Consider the following 18,938-nt stretch of genomic DNA (forward strand, 5'->3'; position numbering starts at 1 on the left):
GAGGTATGTTCCCTCCAGTCCAGTTCCCTCTAGGACTTTGAACATAAATGTATGCTGAATTTTGTAAAAAGCCTTTTCTGCATCTATTGAGATGACGATGTGGTTTTTGTCTTTGAGTTCATTTATATGATTAATGATGTTTATTGACTTGTATATATTGAACCATTCCTGCATCTCTGCAATAAAACCTACTGGATCATGGTGCATGATCTTTTTTGTGTGTCTGTATGTGGTTTGCAGGTATTTTGTTGAGAATTTTTGCATCTATGTTCATTAAGGACATGGATCTATAGTTTACTTTTTTGGTTGTCTTTACTGGGTTTGGGTATTAGAGTGATTCTGGCTTTGTAGAAGGAATTTGGGAGTTCTCCCTCTGTTTCTATCATCTTGAATAATTTAGGAAGTATTGGTTGGAGGTCTTCTTTAAATGTCTGGTAAATCCATCTGGGCCTGGGCTTTTTTTAGTTGGGAGGCTTTGTATTACTGTTTTGATTTCCTTATGTTTTATGGGTCTGTTTAAACTGTTGATCTCTTCTTGGTTTAACTTTGGTGGTTCTCATGATTTTAGATATCCATCCATTTCCTTTAGATTTTCAGATTTAGTAGTACATAGGTTTTTGAAATATTCCTTTGTAATGGTCTGGATCTTTTGGGTGTCTGTTGTAATGTTTCCCTTTCATCTCTGATTTTGTTGATTTGGATTTTCTCTTTCTTTCTTTTTGTTAACTGGACTAGGGGGTCTATCTATCTTGTTTAGCTTTTCAAAGAACCAGCTCTTAGATTCATTGATTCTTTGTATTGTTTTCTTTGTTTCTAATTCATTAATTTCTGCTCTGATTTTTGTTATTTCTTCTCATCTGCTGGGTTTGGGTTTCATTTGTTCTTGCCTTTCCAGTGTCTCGAGTTGCAGTGTTAGGTCTTTTATTTGGGCTCTGTCTAATTTTTTAATGTAGGCACTTAGAGCTATAAACTTCCCTCTTAGGACTGCTTTTACAGTGTCCCAGAGGTTGTGTTGCATTGTATTGTCCTTTTCTTTGAATTCCAGGAATTCTTTCATTTCTTTCTCAATTTCTCCTTTGACTCACTCATTGTTTAGGAATGTGTTGTTTAATTGCCATGAGTTCGTGTAGTGACTAGGGCTTTGTCCAGTGTTGGTTTTGAGCTTTATTGCATTGTGGTGTGATAGAATGCATGGAATTATTTCAATTTTTTTGTATTTCTTGAGGTTTATTTTGTGGCCCAATATGTGGTCAATTTTTTAAAAAAGTTCCATGGGGTGCTGAGTAGAGTGTTTTCTTTGGTACTTAGTTGGAATATTCAAAAAATGTCTGTTAGGTCCACTTGATGTATGGTATCATTTAATTCAGACGTCTCTCTGTTTATTCTTTGTCCAGTTGACCTGTCTAATGGAGACAGTGGGGTATTGAAGTCCACTACTATTACTGAGCTGGGGTTAATCTGTGTCTTAAAGACCTGTAGTGTTGTTTTTATGAATTTGGGTGCAAAAGAGTTTGGTGCATATATGTTAAGGACTTCTTGGTTAACTGGTCCTTTGATCAGAATGAAGTGGCCCTTCTTATCTCTTCTTACTAGTTTTACTTTGAAGTCTATTTTTTTCAGATATTATAATTGCAACCCCTGCTTGTTTCTTAGTGCCATTTGCTTGGAATATTCTTTTCCATCCTTTTACCTTAAGGTAGTGCCTGTCCTTGAAGGTTTGAGATGGGTTTCTTATAGACAGCAAAGAGATGGATTTTCTTTCTTAATCTATTCACTTAGCCTGTGTCTTTTGATTGGGGAGGTCAGTCTATTGATATCTAAGGTTATTATTGACAGATGTGTTATGGTTGCTGTCCATTTGATTGCTCTTTGTGTTCTCTGTCTAATTTTGTGTTTCTTCAATTATACCTTCATTTATTATCTTTCATTGCCCCTGGGGTATTGTTATTTCTCTCTCTGCTCTCTGTATTGCTTCAAGTATTCTTTGAAGTGCTGGTTTTGTGGACACGTATTCTTTCAGGCTATTCATGTCATGGAAGATTTTTCTTTCCCCCTCAATTATAAGAGACATTTTTGCTGGGTAAATTATTCTGGGCTGGTGTCTGTGGTCATTTCAAACTGGGAATATTGTGGTCCAGGCTCTTCTGGCTCTCATAGTTTGCACTGAAAAGTCAGCTGTAATTCTGATGGATTTTCATGGGGATGTTTCTTTTCTGGTCCTGTCTATTTGGTGTTCTGTGTTCTTTTTGTATTTGTATGGGTATTTAGTGTTTTTACTATGATATGTGTGCTGGACAGCTTTAGTGTCAACTTGACACACCTGGGTTGAGGGAGCCTCAGTTGGGGAATTTCCTTCATTGGACTGGCCTGTGGCCATTTCCATGGTGCACCTTCTTGATCGTTGAGTGATGTGGCAGGGCCCAGCCCACTGTGGGTGGTGCCACCCCTGAGCAGGTGGGCCTATGTTGCATAAGAAAGCAGGCTGAGCAGGGGCCAGGGGAGCAAGCCAGTAAGCAGCGTTCCTCCCTGGCCTGTGCTCCAGCTCCTGCCTCCAGGTTCCTTCCCTGAGGTCCTACCTTGGGGTCCCTGATGAACCGTGACCCAAGAGATGTAAGATAAATAAACCTTTTCCTCCCCAAGTTGGTAGTGGTCAGAGTATTTTGTCACAGCAATGAAGAAGCAAACTAGGACAATATGTCATGGGGAGTTTCTTTTCTGACCCTGTCTATTTGGTGTTCTATGTGCTTTCTGTATTTGTATGGGGATGTCTTTCCTTAATTTTGGGAAATTCTCTTCTACAATCCTGTTTAAGATCTGGTTAATACCACTAACCTGAAATTCTTCTCCTTCTTCTATTCCTATGATATATAGATTTGGTCTTTTCATGGTGTCCCACATCTCTTTCATATTCCATTCCTGTTTGTGTTTTGTTTTTTTTTGAATTTTCCATAATCTTTGCTTGAGTGGTCCAATTCTTCAACTTTATCCTCCAGTGTTGATATTCTGTTTTCTATTTCATTCATTCTAGGGGTGAGGCTTTCCCCTATTGTTTCAAGTTGGCTTATGAGTTTTGTACATTCTTCATTTCTGCACAGAGATCTGCCTGCCTCTGTTTTTTTAAATTCAGTGTCCTGGGTTATCTCTAGGGTGTTCTCTTTGTAGAACTCTTCTGCAGGACTGGTGGAGTTTGGTGGGGACACAGTGTTTTGGCTTTCCATTTTATTATTCTTTCGTTGTGATTTTGGCATGTGAATTTCTTTTGTTGTTTATGATTCTGATATGAGAATTAAGTTGAAGTATACTTCTGTTTGTATTATCAGGGTGCCTAGGTCCTTTCCTTATTGGTTATGTAAAGCTGGTTGGTACAGGGTTCGGGTTCTCCCAAGTTTTATTTTGGGGGAACCTATGGCTTCAGATCAGCACCATGTAGAGACAGGATCCGGGTGCTCTCAGGCAGTCCAGTGCATTCTCAGCCGCTATGCCAGAGGGAGGCCAGAACCTGGCACTCTCTGGCAGTCTGCTGAGATCACAGCCGCTATGCCGATGGAGATCAATGGTCTTTTTCAAATGAGTCTGGTCCTGTTCAGCCCTTAGTCATAATTCTTCCACAATTCACCATAGCTTTCAAGACAAAAGTCAAACACCGGTACTTAGAAGTCCCTCCCTGGTCACCATTATCCCTGCAGCGTCATCTCTTGACTCCTCCTGGTATCCAGCCAATGGGATCTGCTTCCTTCATTTGCTTTATCATAGATTTCCTTCCTTGGCCATCTCTTGGTTACAGTTCTGGCATGGACCGTGCTTCCCTCATTTCTTCAGCTTGAGCCTAAATTCTAGCTGACACCTACTTATTTTTCCAAATTCAGTTCAAGTTTCCACTCCCAGGAAACCTTTTCTGGGTCTTTATTCTAAAATAAATGTCCCTCCTCTGCCCCCAGGCACCTATAATACTCTCTGCCATAGAACTTTTCAACAGAACTGGAGCAATTATTTACATATCTATCACTTGAACTATTCATAGATATTTTTGCCACTCCCCCTCCCCCATCTAGTGTAGTATCTGGCATATAACAAGTATCCAATTTGAAATTGCTTACTTGTGCATGACACGTAGACCAAAACGGAATGATTTTGTTTGGTTCACATATAACCTCATCATTTTCCCATGTCCCATCCAATGGCTACAGGAAATGCTTAATGAAACGTCTGGTTTGGGTTAAAGTTTAGTTCATTTGTTTTGACAATATATTTTTATTTTTTTATTAATTTTTTTGAGAATTTCATACGTGAGCACTGTATTTACATAATTTCCACTCCTCCCTCTCCCACCTCCAACTTCTGTCATGTCCACCCTGCCTGCCAATTTGTCTTCTTTGATCATTGTTACATACACACACATGTGTATAATACACTGAGTTCATTTCATAGTGCTCATGTGTACATGTGTTTAGGGCTGACCACTTGGGATTAGATAACCTCCCAGGGAGCTAGTCCCTGGAGAAAACTGATTCCCCCTCCCTCAGCATCCACTGATTTCCTGTAGTGCTTCATCTAGGGGTAGGACCCCATGAAGTTTCCCCCATCCACATTGTCATGCAAGCTGGTGCTATCATTATGCAGATTTTGTTTAAGCAGCCATACTGTGGTGATGTCATGGGTTATCTGAAAGTTTAAATTCTTTCTTTCCTTCCTTCATCCCTCTCTCCCTCCCCACCTTCTGCCTCCAACTCTCAATCCTCCTTCCCCATCCTCCCAAGCTCTGGGATTATATCCATGTGTCACCTCGCCTGGTCTTCAGCAGTTTCTTTAGGTAGTGTCTTGCTTCTCCTGTGACTGGTCATTCTCTCTGATTGATAGCATTCCCTTCCCTCTGCTTCTTTCCCAAGAATGGTACCTGATATTTGGAGCAGGGGAGTGTGGCTTATTTGTTCTGTGGCACTGGGGAAAGGGAGATGTCCCCGAGTTTCTGCAGGTACTGGGGTACCTGCTCTGTGGTCTGCCACCCTCTAGTGTGAAGTCCCTCCCCTACCTGGTTGTTGCTTGCCCTGCCTGCCTGAGGCTGTCTGCAATGGTGAGTAGATGGTCTTTCTTTTGCAATATTCATAATAACAGCAGTCTGATTCCACCTCCCTTTGCTTCCCATTGACAAAAGATGCCTTAGTGTCCCCAATAGGGTTAAGTCACAGCCCAAAATTCCTAAGACTCAGTGATAGAGCCTTTGGCCAATGCACCCTTGCAAAGCTTTCTTCTCTCAGTCTCTCTTAAATATTCAAACAGGAAATACTGTCCAGTCTTACTGTCCATTAATTTGGGGGGGGCTTGTTTTGTTTTTTTGATACAGGGTCTCCCTGTATCCCCAGCTGGCCTAGAATTTGCTATGTAGAGCTGTCCTCCATCTTACTGAGATCCACCTGCCTCTGGCTCCCAAGGAATGGGATTAAAGATGTGTACCACCATACGTAGTTAATTTAGATTTTTAAAACAATAGTTAAATATGCTTCCTAAAAACCATTGGAGCTGGAGAGATGGTTCAGAGATTAAGAACACACTGATGCTCTTGCAGAGGGCCTGGGTTCAGTTCCCAGCACCCATATGGAATCTTACAACTATCTGCAACTTCAGTTACATTGGATCCCACTCCCTCTTGTGGCCTCCACAGGCATTAAGCATACATGTGGTGCATAAACATACATGCAAGCAAACCACTATGCACACAAAGAATAAATATTAAAAAAAAAAATTTTTTTTTTGGTCTTTTTGAGGCAGGGTCTCCCTGTAGCCCCAGCTGTCCTGGAACTCACTATGTAGACCAGGCTGGCCTTGAATTCACAGAGATCCACCTGCCAATATAAAAATTTTTAACTGTTGCAGTTTGAATCTAGAATGCCCTCCAAATACCCACATGTTAAAGAATTGGTCTCCCTTTTATTTTTTAAATGTTTTTCTATTTATTTTCATTTAATGTGTATGAGTGTCTTGCCTATGTGCATGTAAGTGTACCCATGTCATACAGTACCCACAGAGGCCAGAAGAGGGCATCAGATCACCTGGAACTGGAGTTGCAGTTGTTAGAGACCATGTGGATGCCGGAAACCCAACCTCTGCTCTCTGCAAGAGCAGTCAGTGCTTTTAACCATTGAGCCATCTCTCCAGTCCCTGGTATCCCTTTTAGTGCTATCAGGAGGTAGTGGATCTTTTAAGAGTTGGGGTCTAAGTGGAGCGAGGGAAATGGGTGGTGGGCCAGCCCTGGCCTGGGAACTGTTGGAGTCTGATTACTATTGGGTGAGGGGAGAGTAGACCTTACTTACCTCTAGATAGGCTGACTAGACTCCAACTCCAGTGGATGAATTTGCACCGAGGGACATCTGGGTACTAATGCTTGACTGGATGGGATTTAACATGTAAGATGTAATACATGAGGTCCAGTGGCAGGGGTATGTGTGGGGAGGGGCATGGATGAAGATGGGGAGTGTAAATTGGATTAAGAACTGTTGTATGAAATATATAAAAGCACAACAATTTTTTTTTTTTAAGTTAAAGGGAGGTCTTTAAGTCATGGGGGTGTGTCTTCAAAGGAGATTATGCAGCTGGGTGTGATAGTGCACACCTGCACTCTTAGCACTTGGGAGGCTGAGGCAGGAGGATTATGAGTTTCAGGCCAGACTAGGTTACATAACAAGACCCTGTTTCAAAACAGAAAAAAAAAAAAAAAAAAAGAGAGGAGGGAGGACTGTGGGGCCCCCTGTTTCCCACATTCTTTCTTTGCTTCCCCAGCATGAAGTGAGCAGCTCTGCTTCATCACGCATCCCTGCTGTGACATGCTGCTTACAGCAGTACCAGCTCATCAAGTATGGGCTAGAATTGAAACCTTGAGCCACAATAAATCTTTCCTCCTTATAAGTTGGTTAATAGTACTTGCTATAGTGATAGAAAGTTGCCTAACACAAAAACTCACAATCCTGTTCTGTTGACCCTATTAGCATCCCTGACTGAGAAAGTCAGCCTGCCTGCTGTGATTATGTCCCTGTGTCCTCTGTACAAGAAACATCAAAAACTTCCTGTTCCCAGGGGAAAGGATTTTACCTAACATTCCCAATAGAGTCTAGTAAATAGAGGTGTGAGTCATTTCATTGAGTCCTCTGAAGAAAAGGTCCATGAATAGACTCTTTTGTGAGTCATCGAGTTACACTGCTAGATGAGAACCATCTCAAAACAGTTTCCACAAAGCCAGGCTGAGAGATGTGTGGAGCATTTCCTCTTCCTGTAGAGCACGTGCTGGGGGAGGCTCACAGCTCTGGTTCAAGCAGTGCTGTGGTTGAATATTTGTCCTGGGCCTTGGGTACATCTTCATCCCCAGATCCTGGATCTAGCTTTTGGAAATGGGGAGACTTGAGGAATCAACATCAATTGAAAAGGACAGCTCTTTCTTGGCCCGCTAAGCATGCTCAGACCATCCCACCCGGCCACTGGGTCACATCTGAGGGAACCCTCAAAGACTGGGGAATAGCCATCCAGTTTGATGTCAAATAGAATAAAGCTTAGAGTTCACAAGAAAGTTCTGAATGACTCATGTATGAGGGTTAGAACGAGTCTTGGAACAGGCCTTGGGTTTGAATGCAGATATTGGTTAGGTCATATATCCACAAGTGTCAAAATGCTGGAGTTGCTGGGCATGGTAGTGCATGCCTTTAATCCCAGCACTCAAAAGATAGAGGCAGGTGGATCTCTGTGAGTTCAAGGCCAGCCTGGTCTACATAGCGAGCTCCAAGCTAACTGGGGCTACAGAGAGACCCTGTCTCTAAAAAGACTGAAAAAAAAAAAAAAAAGTGCTGGAGTTAAGAAGGAAGGGAGAGCTAGAGGGAGAGCATGTGTCCTGGAACCAGAAGGATGGAGTCAGAGCCTAGGAGGAGAGCAGATGTGCTGCAGATCTCAGGTCAGGAAGAGAATGTTCCAGTGTCCATGAAAGCTGTCTGTCCAGGAGTGACATCCTCCTACTCAAAACGGCCTGTGCTGGTATAATGCCCTGCTGTCACCATCTTAAAATTCCTCACAATTGGGGCTGGAGGGATGGGTCAGCAGTTAAGAACACTGACTGCTCTTGCAGAAGACCCAGGTTCAATTCCCAGCACCCACATGGCAGCTACAAACTGTCCTTAACTCCAGTTCTAGGGAAATCCAAAGCCCTCTTCTGACCTCATGACAGGTGTACACTCACATACATGCAGGCAATACACTCATACACATAAAATAAAAATAAAATATTTTTTTAATTCCTCATAATTTTTGAACAGGGACCTGCCACCTTCATCTTTCACAAGGTCCCACAAAAACAATGCACCAGTCCTGGTGGGGTCTTTAGGATTAGGTTGGTATATGCCAGGGCAAACAGCCCTCAGACTCCTAATGGATTAGTCTCCTGCTGCCTCCCAAGCAAAAAGAAGGTCCTCCCTGCTACCATTTAAGGAATTTCAACTGGCACACGTTCAGTTAACAGAATGGGGGCTTGGAAAAGACCCTTTGCATAGTATCACAGAACTCTGGCATGGAGGGGAATAAGGGACACTGCTGATGGCAAAAGCCAGTCTTAGCCTCAGTTTGAACAAGCACATTTAAAACAATTCTTAGCATGTCCTTTGCAGAAAAAAACACATCAAAGAAATAGTAACAAGGTTGTTTCTTAAGTGTTTGGTTTAATTCACTTAAAAAAATAAAAACGCATGTGTTGAAGTGTTTTTCTCTGGATTTTGTTGTTGCTGTCGTTAATTTCCAGTGTTCATGTACTAGAAATGACTTTTGAGGAATTTATTTTCTACTTATAACATTATTACCACAGAAATAATGAGACAGTGCTTGAATTGCAAAATGGGCAGCTAAGATAATCACTTTTAATTGAGCTGAATTTGTTTAAAACAGATAAAATGAAAACTCCCAATGACTAACCCATTTTATTATACTTTAAGTCACAAGTGCCTGCACACACATACACACATACACACTAACCCCTACCTGGGCCAATAAACATTTTTTTCTTCTTAAAGCATAGTCTCCATAATTAGACAAAAGGTACAGTTGTTTTCATCGTACAGGTGAAGACATCCTCCCTGTTACATTCACCTCTGTCTAGCACAGTGTTAGATCCATATTTGTCAAATGAAGGAAGGAGACTCTCAACTGAGAATATATTAACTGTTTCATGATTTCAGCACCAAGTGCTACAGTGACTTCAAAGGACCAGTTGGTCCTCTGTAGTGAAGTTTTGCCATGGGAACCCACAGGAATCCGTTACATGTATGCTAAGAGAAGTGATATCCAAGGAATGGGCAGTCTGGATACTGGAGAAAATAAGGAAAATAAATGTTTTAACCAGGACCAGTGGCATATACCTGTAGTCCCAGCCACTTGGGAAGCTGAAGCAGGACAATCACTGGAGCCCAAGAATTTAAGGTCAGTTGAACAACACAGCAAGACCGTGACTACCAAAACCAACCAAACAAATCCAAAATCTATTCTTTTTGGAATTTCAGCTTGATTTTTGTTTTGTTCCATTTTTTCCCATCTCCCTTTCTCCTAAAGCTAGAGCTCTTTTGAGTCCTCTACCATGCTTTCTTTCCATCTGATTATTTTCTAGTAAAACGAGAAAAGCAGATTATCTGGTGAATTTGTTTATACTAAAGTATGAACAGAATGGGTTGTAAACTGGTATTCTGAGAATTAAAAAGTGTTATATAAGGCTGGAGAGATGGCTCAGCAGTTAGGAGCATGCATTGTTCTTGCAGAAAACCGAAGTTTGGTTCCTAGCACCTACATCAGGCAGCTCACAACTGTCTGTAACTCCAGTTCCAGGAGATCTGCTGCCGTCAGAACTCTTCAGGCACTACACATACATGGGCCACATAAATCCACATAGGCACACACACACATAAATTAAAAAATAATAAATAAATCTTAAAAAAAAAAAGCATCAGGGCTGGAGAGCTGGATCAGCAGTTAAAGAGCACTGACTGCTCTTGCAGAGGACCTGGGTTCAGTTCCCAGTACCCACATGGTAGCTAACAGCCATTTGTAACTCCAGTTGTATGGCCTCCAATACCCTTTTCTGTCTGCTGTTGGCAGTGTACAACACAGGTTCACTTACATACATGCAGACACAACACTCGTACATATAAAATAAAAGCAATTAAATAAATAAAGTGTCATATAGATGGGTAAGAGGTGGATTGAGAAGAGATAGCCCTATAGGTAGAAATGACTCTGCTTTCAGAACTGCATCCACTCATCCTTCTTTGCAACCGGACACCCACTGTAGCAGTAGAGGATGTGATGTCATAAGTGCTGCAGCATCATTCCACCCTTTACCTACCCTGAGGCTCGATATCCTGGCCACATCCCAGTCCATGCAGTCACACCCACTCCCTACCCGATGAGCTGTCTGACCCTCCATTATCTTTTTGTCCCTTACAAAAGGTGTCTTCCTTTCCTGTTCCTGTGATAAAATACTCTGGCAAAAGCAACTTAGGTGAGCAAGAGTGTATTTGGCTTACAGTTCCAGGTCACAGCCCATCATTTCAGGGAAGTCAAGGCAGAAGGGGCTTGAAGCAGCTGGTCACATAACATCTGCAGCCAAGAGTAGAGAGCAAAGAATTAACGTGTGCATGCTGGTGCTTAGCTCAATTTCTTCACTCTAATGGTCAAGGATTTCCCATCCAGGGAGTGGTGCCACCCATACTGTGCAGGTGTTCCCACCTCAATCAATTCACTCTAGATAATTCCCCACAGACAGAACCACAAATTAATCAAATTCAGACAGCCCCTTAACGAGGCTCCCTTCCCAGATGAGTCTAGATAGTGTCAAGTTGACAACTGAAACTATCACAGAAGGAGAGTTGATAAAGGTTAGATGTTCCATACTGGGGACATGAGATACTTAGTAGAGGTTGCTCCGGCCTTCCCCATGTGGACTGGTGAGGGGGCCATGTTTGCCTTCCACAGCAGGCACATTGGAGCCCTAAGACACTGACCCAGCCCCTGCCCCACATCCCTTGGCCACCTCAGGGACATTGTTAGCACCTTGCCTCCCACACAGTCTTTCTGCCTGCGAAGTGATCTGGATTATTCTTTTGGCAAGAAAACCTCACTTTCATCTCATCATTCCTCCCTCTATCCTTTACAACACAAACTTTTTACCTCAAGTCCATCAAGGCCTTCTTTCTTGAGACTTAAAATTTCCTCATTTAAATTCTGTGTTAGTTACTTTTCTCATCACTATAACAAAATATGAATGCATGTGTCAGAAACAACTTAAGGGAGGAGAGGTTGATTTGGGCCCACAGTTTTCAGGGACTAACACAGTTCTTAATGGTGGGAAGGCACAGTGGCTGGAGCTTCTCTGTCCATAGAGCAGAAGCAGGCAGCAGTGGCTTATGATTCCTCACAGGTGAGGAGGCAGAGAATTCTGACCATAACCAGAGGTGGGTATTACCTTCAAGAGCCCATTCCTGCTGTTTTACTTCTGACATCTAGGTCCCATGTCCTAAAGGTTCCACAGTCTCCCCCAAAGCAACCCTAGGTAGAGAACAAGCATTCAAACCTATGGGGGACATTTCAGTCAACCCATAACAAACTTATCTCTGCCTTGAGACTCAGTGTCTGCTCAGAAACCCAATCTTGAGTGGGCACTGCATGTCTGCTCTGGCCTGTCAAGTCTGAGACAGTAAAACCAGAGCGTCTTCCTGCTGTCCCATTGCCTTGAGGGGCGGGAGGCCATCAGAGAGGGAAACAGAGACAAGCCTGTTTAACAGGATTATACCTCCACATTTATCACTCTGTGGGTAACTGCTTAATAAGTGAATATATTTTAAAAGTTAATAAATACTTTGAGGCAACATTTATAAAGATTCTAATTTTACTGCTCCTGTATTGAAAGCAAGAGTTTTCTCAGTTAACTTCCTTCAAGAGGCCATTGAAGTGGCTCAGGCGCTTGCCATCAAGGCTAACAAACTTTGAGTTTAATCCCTGGGACCCACATGGTGGAAGGACAGAACTAGCTCTGGAACTATCCTCTGACCTTTACCCACACACCGTGGCACAAGCACCCCCCACCTCACTCATCACACACAAAATAAATAAATGAAATGTAATTTAGTGTCCTTCCATGTCTTTTTAAAGATTTGATGGTTTTAGATGAGAAAATGGAAATCTGAAAATTAAGGAACCTGTCGACTTGATCCTGAGATGACAGAAACCTAAGAGCCCAGTCCCTGGCTTTGTATCCCCAGATCTCTTCCAGCATTTCAGAACCAGATAGGTCAGGAGAAGTGACAGGCGGGGCTGCAAGTTGTTACCCTGGGGCTGTTGGCTTGACTGCTTGGCTTGGCTGGTCTGTCCATTAGAGGTGGTACTGATGGAGTGATCTTTGCCTGTGTTCTTAGTGACAGATTTTATGGAGCAATATCTTTTCATTAGCAGAGCATGCTCTGTAATCAAGCCATGTTTGACTCTAATTCCCATCCACATGAATCCTCTTCATGGGAAAGTAGAAAACCGCAGATGAACGTGCTAGATGGCCAGACTCCCACAAAGCAGTCCTGGGCTGCCAGCCTTCTCCGTGCCTGCCTGTCCAACATCAATCAACTGTGTTTGATAGGCAAATCCTCCGGGATACGGGGCCTAGAAGGAAACTTGAGATCTTTAGTCCTCAACAGCCTTGTTGATTGTCAACTGAATTTAACTGGTTCTGAGATCTGCAGATTTGTTCTGGATCCAGCTGTTTTCTCACAAGCAGGACTCAGTCTCAGACAGAGATGGGAGATGTTGCATAGGAAGAATACAGAAGATTTTTCTGTGGTCATGTGCATTTAGGTGAGGTGGTAGGGGAGTAATGAGACTTGCTCTAGCTACCTATTAGTGTGGTCCAAGCCCATCTGCTGACCTCAGATCCTCCCAAATCACCTTTAATTGCCATCCAAAGACCCACAGTATGCATGCCTTTGGGCAGGTCAGATCACTGAAGAGTGTGATGTTTAAATCTGCCAGCACTAGGCAGAACGGACCCAAAATAGATGGACAGATAGCTGAGCAGGGAGCAAGCTGATGGGAGCCAGTGGGATAGAGTTCCTGCCAGACAGAGCAAGGGGCAGAACTGCTTGCCTGGAGGTGGTAGTTTGATTAAGAAAGCTTACTGTAAACTGGCTGGGGAGGAGGGAAAGAATGCTCAGAAAAACTTACAAAACCAGTTACTGGTAGACGAGACAAGAGTGACAAAGGAGGGACACTGTGCTGGGGAGGGGCCTGCCATTCCAGGGGACAGAGGCAGAACTGTCCCTCAGAGCATCAGTGGGTACCATGCTGTATGCCAAGAGGAAGGAGAAAAACAAAAATGGAGTCAAAGTCATGACACAGGAAGGCCCTTCCTATCTCATGGGTGTCCCTGGCAATCAGAAGACAGTCAGCCTAAGGTAAGCTGGTAAAAATGATGCCTAGCTCTATGGACCATTGAAGGAGCTGGGCATAGCATAGCCTTTGCCCATCTCCCAAAGCTCATCACACTGTGATCCAGAGGCATCCCTTCCATCTTTTCCCTCTACCTCCCCACAGTACTTCTGCATTTCAAAGTCTCATCCTCCTTTGACAGGTCAATGCCCCAGTCTCCAAGCAGGCCCCTAGTCCCTTGTTTTCTACACTATGGGTGGGAAACCTTGCCAAAATGCAAAATTGATTACAACCACTCCCCACTTAATATCCCCTCAGAAATTCATGCTGAAGTCTGATTCCCAATGTAATTGTATTGAGAGATTGGGACAGAGGGTGGGATGTGTGCTGGATACCGTTAGTTGTTAATTTGACACACCTGGGTAGAGGGGACCTCAATTGGAGAACTGCCTCCATTGGACTCACTTGTGACCATGTCTGTGGAGTATTTTCTTGATTGTTGAGTGATGTGGGAGGGCCCAGCCCATTGTGGGTGGTGCCACCCTGGGCAGGTGGGCCCCTGTGGCATAAGAAAGCAGGCTGAGAAGGGGCCGGAGGAGCAAGCCAGTAAGCCGCATTCCTCCATGGCCTGTGCTCCAGCTCCTGATTCTAGGTTCCTGACCTATGGTCCTGTGTTGTATAAGAAAGCAGGCTGAGCATGGGCCAGGTGAGCAAGCCAGTAAGCAGCATTCTTCCATGGCCTGTGCTTCAGCTCCTGTCTCCAGGTTTCTGCCCTGAGTTCCTACCTTGGGCTCCCTCAGTGATAAACTGTGACCCAGGAGATGTGAGACAAATAAACCCATTCTACCCCAAGTTGATATTGGTCAGTGTTTTGTCACAGCAATAAAGAAGCAAACTAAGACAGGCTATAAGATCTCGTAAAGAGGCATTAGTGCATTAGTGAAGTGCTCCAGTGATTGGTTAGTTGCCTCAAAAACAGGTTGATATAAAGCAAGCCTGCTCACCCCCTTTGGCTTGTCTTTTTTATATGCACCCACTTGCCTTGTCTGCTTCTCTGAGAATTAGGATGCAGTGTGAGGTCCTTGCCATATGTGGCTGCCTAACACTTGGATTTCCAACCTCTAGAACCATGAACCTGAATAAACTTCTTTCCCTTATAAATTACCCTGTCTCTGATATTCTGTCACAGTGACAGAAAATGATGTAAGACAGAGTCAAATATGAAGGGCCTTGATATGACATTCAGTGCTTTTCAGGATTCTTTCTCTGCCTGTCCTCGTTTCTCCCCCCACCCAAGCTGCAGACATTCTGAGAAGCATGCTGCTTCCTAGACATCCCAGTGAGCCATGTCCTCATCTGTCCTCACTTGTTCCTGTCCAATGTGGAAACTCTTTCCACCAATGTGCTCACAGCCTCAGATGCCTGGTGTCCTCCAGTACTCAGCTCACATGCCATGTTACAACACTGAGTCACCAGCCTACCCCACCCCCTAATCTAGAGAGGAACCTTTCCCCCTAGGCTTCCTAGGTCCTAGTTTACCTTACATGTCGTACCACAACTGGTAGTGTTTGGAAACTATTCTAGTTTGGTTTGGTTTGTTGATAAAACACTGACCCAAAACAACTTGGGAATGAAAGGGTTTATTTCAACTTACAGGTTGCAGTTTGTAATGGAGGGGAGCCAGGGCAGCAGCTGAAGGCAGGAACCTGGAAGCAGCAACCCAAGCAGAGACCACAGAGGAACACTGTTTACTGGCTCTATTTGTGTGGCTTGCTCAGTTACTTTTAACAGCCAGGCCCACCTATCCAGGGATGGTACCACCTACAGTGGACTGGGCCTTCCTACATTAATTAGCAATCAAGAAAATGTCTCACAGGCCAATCTGATGGAGATTCTGTCTTCCCAGATGTGTCAAGTTGACAACCAAGATTAGCCATCATAAAAGCCTTTGTAGGTATAGCTGTGCTGGCTTGAATGCCTGGCTTCCCAAGTTGGAGCAGATCCCTAGTGGAAACTGAGTTCTACCTAATGATGACTTTCCACTGGAAGACAGTGTCTTTCTTGTTTCTAGGTCTTGTCACAAGTGACTCTAAGCCCGGGGATGACAGATGATGGGTGCTGGGCTTAGGGGCAGGCTCTGTAGAAGCTGTGCACAATAGCATCTCCAGACAGCAGAGAATGAGCCAGGCTTCCTCCAGGGTCCCATCCTCAATCTGTAGACTACCAAGGAAAGCATGGCCAGGAAATCCTCCTAGGTCTGGTAGGATATGTCTCCCAGATTACCACCACCTGGTCAGCCATTATAAGACACTGCTTCCCATTAATGAGTGGAGAGATTCATTTCTTCCTGGGAAGATGAGGACAATCTTTCTATCAGTGAGAAATCAGGATGGGATATGTGTCCCCTGTCCTGAAACTCAGGACCTACAGGATTTTCTCAGTAATCCCTGTAGTCCCTGGGGTCTGTCACAGTGCCTAGCATATAGTAATTTCTTAATCAACATTTACTAAATAATAGAATGCATGAATATTCAGCCTCTCATGCTAAAGGAATATGGGCCGTACTGAAACCAGACAGGCTGGGTTGAAAGTCAGGCTCCATCAAATACTATGTGACCTAGAGCAGATGGCTTAACCACCCCGTGATTTATTTCTTTATCTGAAAAATGTAATATTAGGAGCAAGCTTTTAAATTATGGGAATTAAATGATCTATGTAAACCAATTAGGCAGGTGCTTGTCACATAGTAAATGCTCCGTGTTGGCCTCCTGGAAGAAACACTGCAGGTTGGATCTAAGTTATTCCCAATGCCAAGCAATAATTCCCAAGATAATCAATCTTTGTAAAGGAAAAATAAATATGATTAAATAACAAAAATGATCAAGATGATAAATTTTGTTATGTATAACTACAGATTTTAATTATTTGAGAATTTCATATATGCATAATTGTATTTCAGTCATATTCTTTCCCTACTCTTTCCCCCTAACTCCCCTAAGGTCCTCATCCCACCCCCTCAGCTTCCTCCCAACTTCATGTCCTCTTTTGTTTTCTTAACCCATGGAGTCCAATTAGTGGCGCCCTATGCTCATGGGGGTGTGACCATCTATAGAGCATGGTTGATCTACCAGGGGCCATATCCTCAAAGAAAATGGACTCTCCCTCCCCAAGCAACCATCAACTGTCAATAGCTCTTCAGTTAGGGATGGGTGCTCATGAGTCTTTCCCCCCTCCATTCTAGAATGTTGACTGCTATACAGGTCTTATGCAGGTGCCCACAGCTGCTGTGAGTTCACAAGTGCAGCCAGCCTACCATGTTCTGAAGACCATGTTTCATTCTGGGCCTCTGAGACCTCTGGCTTTTACAGTTTTTCTGCCCCATCTTCCACTCATGACCCTGAGCCTTTTGGGGAAGGAGTGTGATTCTAGATGCTCATTGATGGTTGAGCACTCCACTGACATTTACTCTGCATTTTAATCAGCTATTTCTTCAATAACTACTATCCACTGCACAAATAAACTGATGAGATCTGAGGGCTGCACTAATCTATGGATTTAGAGGGCAGTTTGATACTATATCATTGAGCAAAATAATAGTAGGGTTCATCCCTGAGGACTCTGATCTCCTCAGCCATGAGTTCTTGACCAGATTTATAGTACCAGTCATGTGTTTCCTCTTGTGGAGAGGGCTTTATATCCAATCAGGAAGCAGTTGGTTACCCGCATAATATTCATGCCACTACAGCACCCATGGGCCTATCTTGCCCAACCAGTTATTGTAGCTTGCAATGTTCACTGCTAACACTAAAATTTTTAAAAGAAAAGCTATATGCTTATATACTATGTATATGTATATATGTACCCATATATATGTATCTATAAAAACACAAATACAGGCATATAGGCATTTATGTATATGAATATAATATTTTTAATCTTACTATAGCTTATATCAACTGGCTTTTCCTAAGACTTGAGTCTGAGAATTAGGAGAATTAAAAGTTAATTTTGCAGCCAGTCATGGTGGCATGTGCCTTTGATCCCAGTACGCAGGAGGCAGAGGCAGGCGGATCTCTGTGAGTTCGAGGCCAGTCTGGCCTACATAGGGAGTTCCAGGCCAGCTGGGGTTACAGGGAGGCCCTGTCTTAAAAAAACCAAAAAAAAAAGGAGTTAATTTTGCAAACTAAGGGTATTTCTGGAATTTTTCTGAGGTTATGTCTACTATTCTCTTATTAAAACATCCTTCTTTTCATGAAAAGATCATGGTAGGTTATAATTGCTATGTGTCATGAGTTAACAAACCACAACATATATTGCTCCCATAGTGCTTTCTGGAATGTCCCTGGTCTGTGATTAGGAAGCTGTGGAACAGAAGGTTGCTGGCCTGGAGCTGTCCACCAGGCTCAGCGAAGATGCTGTACAGGGCAGGCAAATGTTTATCGTTTTAGTTCTCTAATCAAATACATACTCCTCTTTCTTCATTACTCCTGGAGTGGAAAATAGAAGAAAAACAAACAGGAGTGAGAAAGGGCAGGGAATGGAAATACTAGACTGGCACTCTGAACATGCTGTCTCTTCAGCCCTTTTTCCCCCTCACACCATCGGCCTTGGCAGCCTCTGGTTCCGATTCTTGTGTGATAGAATCAGATTCTTTCTATACTTGTTTCATTTGTAAATAACTTTTAGGAACAGTAATTTAACACAGGGAAAAAGAAAAAAAAGAAAAAAAACCCTCTCTAAATACTACCAAATAGTCTTCGGTCAGTATTCCTCTTCATGCCAGGACAATGACATCACTCAGTCACCCAGAACTGTACTTCCTCTTGGCTTTTAAAATTCCTTACATATTAAGATACATTTCTAATTATATTTCAAATGAAAGCCAGATGTTTTAAGCACTTTAATTTGAAACTTCTTCCCAAGACTTGTTCTAAAGCTGTTAGGAGGGTGGCGTTTGGTCCGCTCTTCCCCCACTTTCTATATACTTCTCAGATCCAACAGCCTCAAATATTTTTCCTGGGAATTTACAAATTTGCCTCTGATAGAAAATTGTTTATATCAACTGACCTTTCACAGGACTCAACTCTGAGCATTAGTAGAAGTAAAGGTTAATTTTGGAGGCTAGGGGTGTTTTTTTGGAGTTTTCTGTATCATTTTGGAATCAGGAACTTTGTAGATGATTACCTTTTCTGCTGGCCAAACCTTGGCTCTCACCTTTCTTGCCAATGGAACGAGGTAACCTCACATTAACTCAAGTCAAGACTTTCCTCCAGCATTTTGCTGGTCTGTAATAGGGAAACACAAGAGAATAACAGTCACATTAGCCTCAGTTTAGAATACAGACTTCCTCCTGGGATCTTGCCAGCTCATCTGCCACTTCACCTACTAGTCTAGCTCAGCTTAAGGTTCCCCCACATCACACACTGCACTGGGTGGAACTTTGCATTCTATGCCCAGACCATGGTTGGGGGGCAGGGGGAGGGCTGTGAGGAAGAGGTCCCTGTACGGTA

At 43.2% G+C, this 18,938-nt stretch overlaps 1 long non-coding RNA gene across 1 annotated transcript in view; it reads left to right on the forward strand.

The window, feature by feature from the left end:
• Window positions 1-18,938, forward strand: part of LOC115068747 — a 36,124-nt gene that overhangs the window by 8,226 nt on the left and 8,960 nt on the right. The window lies entirely within an intron of this gene.

This window comes from Nannospalax galili, unplaced genomic scaffold (genome assembly GCF_000622305.1).
Source record: "Nannospalax galili isolate Female #2095 unplaced genomic scaffold, S.galili_v1.0 scaffold768, whole genome shotgun sequence".
Classification (NCBI taxonomy): Eukaryota; Metazoa; Chordata; class Mammalia; order Rodentia; family Spalacidae; genus Nannospalax; species Nannospalax galili.